The sequence below is a fragment of the Physella acuta genome, unplaced genomic scaffold (assembly GCF_028476545.2).
Source record: "Physella acuta isolate Inbredline_101_S28 unplaced genomic scaffold, ASM2847654v3 ptg000308l, whole genome shotgun sequence".
Taxonomy (NCBI): Eukaryota; Metazoa; Mollusca; class Gastropoda; family Physidae; genus Physella; species Physella acuta.
The window spans coordinates 1,308,355-1,314,657 of NW_026731827.1; the positions used below are offsets into that span (position 1 = coordinate 1,308,355).

A 6,303-nucleotide genomic window follows, 5' to 3' on the forward strand; every position below is an offset into this window, starting at 1 on the left:
ATTTATGATACTTTCTTTGTTTTGGGCACGTCTACATGATCTTAGTCCAAGAGGGGTAGGGGTCGGGTTTCAGAAAGATAGATCTACTATATGTAAAAAATAAATCCCATATTAAAATATTTGCATTTCAGATCATTGACGTAGTCCATGCGACCCATCCGTAAATGACGTCACAATTTTTGGGACGACTTTTACCCCCCATTCTTTTTTCATTGTCACAAATCGTTCCTATTGTACTTCTTAAAATGCAAAAGTGTGGCGGAACGGGGGTCCGTAATTTTGTGACGGTGTGTGATGAGGGGGAGGGGGGGAGGAGGGGCGGGGGGGGGGGGGGGGGGTCAGATGGCGCGACGTCACACTTTTGCATTATAAAAAAGCAATGTTAAAAAACGAATATTTTAGACGTTGTTTCGCGTTTTAGAAAACTGTTTTAATAAATTGTAATAGGAATTGATTAAAATAGCGAGTTGCGCAGCTTGCGCCGTGACCTTTGTTGCCATGGTAATCATGGCTGTACCTTGAACCTAAATTCCATGTTTCCGGTTGCCCATTGGTAATTAAGGCCATGTCGCTTAAGGCGAAACCACAGCACACCTGATCTACGCATGACACAGTGCGCATCTTTGTTTTAACCTCAAGAGGATTTAGATTCAAAACCTATTTTAATTTTTGGATCTCGTTTATTAGCTTACAGAGGAGCAATGTGCTGAAATATAAGGTAAGAATCTATAAATAATAAGGTACTTAATATTTACATTGACATGCCCAAATGTTGACTAGACTAATAATTGGGTCTTCTAAAATTAACCTATATTTTAAAATTACGATTTCAATGGTCCGCAAGCCTAGGAAGGCTCACCGCGATAGAGCCTTAATTTCGCGCCAAATTTCCTGTGATTCTTACATTATTAAAATATCGCATTACTTGATTACTATTAGTATTACTATAGGCCTACTAATATTAATAATTTAGTTTAAGTAGCCTACATTACTGTAACATTACATTTACTAAATTATTACGGTTGATTAGGACAATAAGCCATTAGGTCTAGATCTAGACTTTACATTAATTTAATTTTAAGATTTTTACACAAGTTGACTTAAATTTTGATCTCTAGATTTCTAGACTCTAGAAAATAGAAAATTTAGACTCTAGTATTAAGTATAGATATCTAGTAGTAAATAGGCCTAGAATAGATCTAGATGATATTATTAATAAGATAGATAGCCTAATAGATTCTGGATTTAGAAAAACGAATCCAGATTACTAGCTCTATTGAGTATTGATCTATAGTCTATAGTATAGTAACTAGATCTAGTAAAAAATAATCTAGCTTTAGGCCTAGATCTAGTTTAATTCTAGATCTAATTTAATCTTAAATCTATAATCTATAGGCTAATAGTAATACAATAGTATAGGGCCTACACTAATCTAGATTCTAGTAAGAAATAAAAGGTACTAGTTAATTTTGATATAGATCTAGATCTAGAATCTAGATAAGTTAATTAATTATATAATTATATAGTTATATAGGCCTAAGTGTTCATCTAATTCTGCATTAAGTATTAAGTAGGACTAGGCCTATATCAATTCATTAATTAGCCTATTTATTTTAATTCAGTACATTTAGTAGATGAACACAATCATTTAATCATTATGTTTGATTAGGTCATACAAGTACTAGTCTAGATCTAGATTCTAATCTAGATCTTGTAAAAATAGTGAGACATTGTTAAATGGTTAAGAATAGATTTAGACTAGTGCAGGTATAATTCTCCATCAAGTAGGCCTATATATTTAAATTAATGTAGGCCTATGTATATATCCATAATTAGGCCTATTAAGGACAATTTTAGTACTTGATAATTTTATTAATATTAATTTAATTCTAGAATTGTGTGCCTAGAACTTGGGTCAGTTTGTTTTCTTTGTACATCTTATTTGCTTATAGGCAAGACCAACAAGGTGTAAGAAGGATTGCTAATGTAATCAGAAACTTGATGGCTGATATAAAGCGGCTGAGGAGAACAGGCTTGTGACTGGGAATAGGTTGGTGGAACTTGTGTACAGCCCTTTCTATGTTCAACCCATGTCTCAGGTGGAAGTACATTCAGTAAGTATGGAGACTGAATGTATTTCTAATGTTTATATTTATTTTATATAGTTTGCAATATGTTGTGCTAGATATATATTTTGTGAAATGGTCTGCTAAATTCTAATTCCATTTGCCCTTCTCTTTTCAGGTAGTTTTCATGGAGATCCAGCTTTATTTAAGGCTCATCTTAAAGAGAATGATGTGGCTGCTGGGACATAACTAAAATCTACATTCAACTGCTTGCAGATCTCAAGAAGCCTGGGGTTCTCATGCAGCGCCGCAAGCACTCAGGCTGATTGGGAAGTTAATTTCTGGTCCTTCGATAAAGCTCAGTTACAAGAACGCAATGTGGCGATCAAATGTATTCTGTTTCTTAAAGTCATGGAAGCGTTGTTGACTTCTACTGAGCCTTTCTTGGTGCGACAGCTGGAGAGGTATCTGATGGGAAATCTGATTGGTGTCTAGCTGACTCATAAGTGGGAGCAAGGTGATCAAGGTGTGTCGCAATACAGTGGAAGGACTATTAAAAGACTGCCAGCAACAAAACAAAAGTCAGCTCTTTACACCATAAGCTACTGGGCAGAGGATAAGGATAATGCTGAGGATTTCAGTCATCGGGCAGAATCACTGGTGGTTGACTTTATAGGAATCTTGTTTTTCTTTCTGAATAATAGCTAATCAGAATTTCAGAGTACTTCTTTCATTTTTAGTATAAAAATGAACTTTATTTTTTAAACATTAGTGTTTTTGTAAATTGTTACTGAAAAAATGATTGCTGTGAATTGTAAACTTATTTTGAAAACTAATACTAACAATGTTTATAATTAAGTTTAGTGTTCATAGTGTAAAAAAAAATTACATTTTAATTAATTACTTAACTTATTTTTCAGGGTAATTGAAATCAGCTAGATAATCCTAGAATCAGTAGTCAATGTGCTTCTTTTCCTTAGATGTGCTAATTGTATCTAAAGATTAATTATAATTGATACTTAAATTGTTTTAACACTAAAGAGACTAAAGTGGTCCAAGAAATTTTTCGTCACCTATTTTTTTTCCAGCATACATTCAATAAATGGGTTAGATCTAGATCTACTAGTAATTATACTTTAAACCAATATTTTAATGTTTATTCCTCGATAATTAATGCTACTTTTCTTCTTAAGAGGGATCATATTGAGAAGAGGCTAATTTCTTGATTATGTAACTGTTTTACAGTACTGTGTTGATCGTAGATTATACAAGGGCTAAATTTAGGTTGTCACTATGTAATTTATTTCTTTGCTCTTATAAACATATTTTTAAATTATTGCAAAAAATCTTTTTTTTACTTTGCCATTCTCCTAAATGTTTCTATTTTATTAGACAAAATTAAAATTCATGTGGTAATCTGATTACTGTATTTTAATGATTTATATTTCTTTTAGCAAACATTGAAATGTCAGTATGCATAGTTCAGTAGTAATAAACACTGGTACACACTTTGACAGCTATTTTCTTTTTATTTTGATCTATAATTTTATTATGGCCTCCTGATATAGACACTGAATATCAAGGGGGGGGGGGGGGGGGGGTTGAGAAGGTATCGTAAAGGCAACCAGTTGCTACTTCCATTTTCCATGTGGTGTGTGTGCAGGTCTACTCTACTTCATCTACCCAAGTAATATCGTTATTACAATTACATTAAAGAACTTGTGAAGTAATATGTGCTTATGCATTTCTATTATATAATAGTATTAACAGTATTAAATATTAATAAATCGATTTACAATAACTAGATCTAGTTTATTTTAAACCTACATTAATTTTTTTTACACGGAGTAATAAGTCAATAATAAAAAATGAATCATGAATGGCATTAAATTACTCAGTCAATCATATCCAGTCCAGTATAACTTAGGCTTTAAGCTTGATTATAATTTTTTAGTTTTAAAAAAATGCGAATCCCGGATGATGCAACAAAATTATAATTTTTTAATTTTTCGAAAAATGCGAATCCGTGATGATGCAATGAAAAAACCATCGGTGCCAACTTTTTTTCTTGCGTAACATAGACTTGAATTACGAAGGTCTAAGCTGTTTAAGCCACGCCCACAAATTTTTAAAAGGCCATATCTTAGCTCCTAATTAAGCTAGAGACACAAAATTGGTATCAATGTGTAGGGAAAAAAATCCTGTTTGTTTGTGGTATAATTTTACTCGAAATTAGTGGAGTTTAAAAATTACGAGCAACAGCCTAATTAAAATACTTTATTTTGACAGAGTTCAGACAAGATTTTAGAAAAAAATATCGATGTTTAAAAAAAAAATTCAACTGCAAATTTGACGGGGGGGGGGGGGGGGTGGGGGGGGGGGGGTGGGGGGGGGGGGTTGTAGGCTGAGGTGTGACGTCATTTTAGGGGGTAGTCTGGCCTTTTGTGACGACGTGTGACGGAGGGGAGGGGGGGAGGTAAAAATCGTCAAAAAAGCGTGACGTCATTAATGGATGACCCCTATCAGGCATAATAAAAAAATTCTAACCCCCTTAACCCCCTACATGTGGTTTATGGACGACCCTGTGTGTTCTGCAAACTCCATATATTGCCAATGTTAATGTACACTGTAAACGAACATAGGTTTCACAAAAATGCAGTTTAGAAAAAAAAATTCCGCAGTTTTTTCGGTCTTTGAGTGGTCTTTGTTTTTTGTTTTGTTTTTTTAATTGATTCCTACCGGTCACCAGCCAAGGGTGTGGTCACAGACGTCTTTATCTTTTTTTAAAAAATTTATTATTCTGATTTGTTATTGGCCAATATTTTTCTTTATATTTAAATAGGTTTGATTAATATTGTAATTGTTAACAATGGAGAGGTGAAAATTATTTTAAAAAGCGTTGCTTCGTTTAACAGTTTAGCATGGGATTATTATGATACTGTTTAGCCTAATTTCATATTTATAATTAACTTATAATAATGTGATTTTCTCTAAAAGTAAAATGGGATTCCCAATAATAACAAATTTGATAATTATTTTATGACACCGCTGCTGTAGTCTTAGTAGGCCATCAAATTGTTCTGTTTGTTATATGATGGCATAATGGGATATGCATTTTTCAATATGGGGTCGTCCATAAATGACGTCACACTCGTAGGGGGAGGGGGTCCGTAATTTTGTGACGGTGTGTGACGAGAGGGGGGGGGGGTGTCAGATGGCGTGACGTCACACTTTTGCATTATAAAAAAGCAACGTTAGAAAACTAATTTTAGCTGTTATTTTGCGTTTTAATAAATTGTAACAGGAATTTACATTTCAGACAAGATTTTGGAAAAATATTGTACCTTAAGGAAAATTTAACTACAATTTTGAGGGGGTTGTAGGCTGAGGTGTGACGTCATTTAGGGGGAGGGGTCTGGCTTTTTGTGACAATGTGTGATGGAGGGTGGAGGTAAATATCGTCAAAAAAGGGTGACATCATTTATGGATGACCCCCCCCCCCACTCTATTATATAGAACTATAGGGGGAATATAGCCTATGTGTGTGTCTGAAATTATTAATTAATTTATTTCGGACTATGGCTTGTGGTAAATGGCCAAAATCCAAATTAGAATATCATGAGCAGATTTTGTATGTTTGTATATTGCTATGATCATGCAATAAAGGTGTTTATTGTTTAATAATAAAAGTGGGCTAAACTAAATACAGAAACGTTCAAATTATTTTATTGTACTATATTTTAAATTTATTTTTTTTTCACTTGGTACAAAAAGATCAACAATAAGTTTTCTTTGCCATCAACTTCAATATCATCCTATTTATTTTTCTATTAAACGATAGTCATAGTTTCTTTGGTCTGCTTTACTTTAGGCTGTAGAACGTTATCTATAAAGGCAATGTACTTCTCTCTGCTGAGAATAAAGCTGTTGTGTTTTTCTTGCAGTAATATATTCAATTAATCCAAGAACATAGTTTTCTTATCCAATGTTGGTTCTACATTTTCATGTGTGAATCCTTGTCCAGCAATCTTCAAGTACACTATGATTTTTTTTAAAATCAAGTCTAATCAATATACCCCCCCCCCCCCACACACACACTTACTCATAAACATACATGCACACAAAATCATACACACAAATTCAAATGCACACACACACTCACACTTACACACTCATTGAAACGCACACAAATACATATGCACACATACTTGCACACACAACTACTATTTCAAAACTT

The 6,303-nt window shown here is 33.5% G+C and overlaps 1 long non-coding RNA gene across 1 annotated transcript; it reads left to right on the forward strand.

Moving 5' to 3' along the window:
* The first annotated feature begins 474 nt into the window (after positions 1-474).
* On the forward strand, positions 475-3,603 carry LOC131940009 (uncharacterized). The gene is made up of 3 exons (XR_009386507.1): positions 475-718; positions 1,953-2,114; positions 2,245-3,603. It is a non-coding gene; the product is annotated as an uncharacterized LOC131940009 (long non-coding RNA).
* The last annotated feature ends 2,700 nt before the right edge of the window (positions 3,604-6,303 follow it).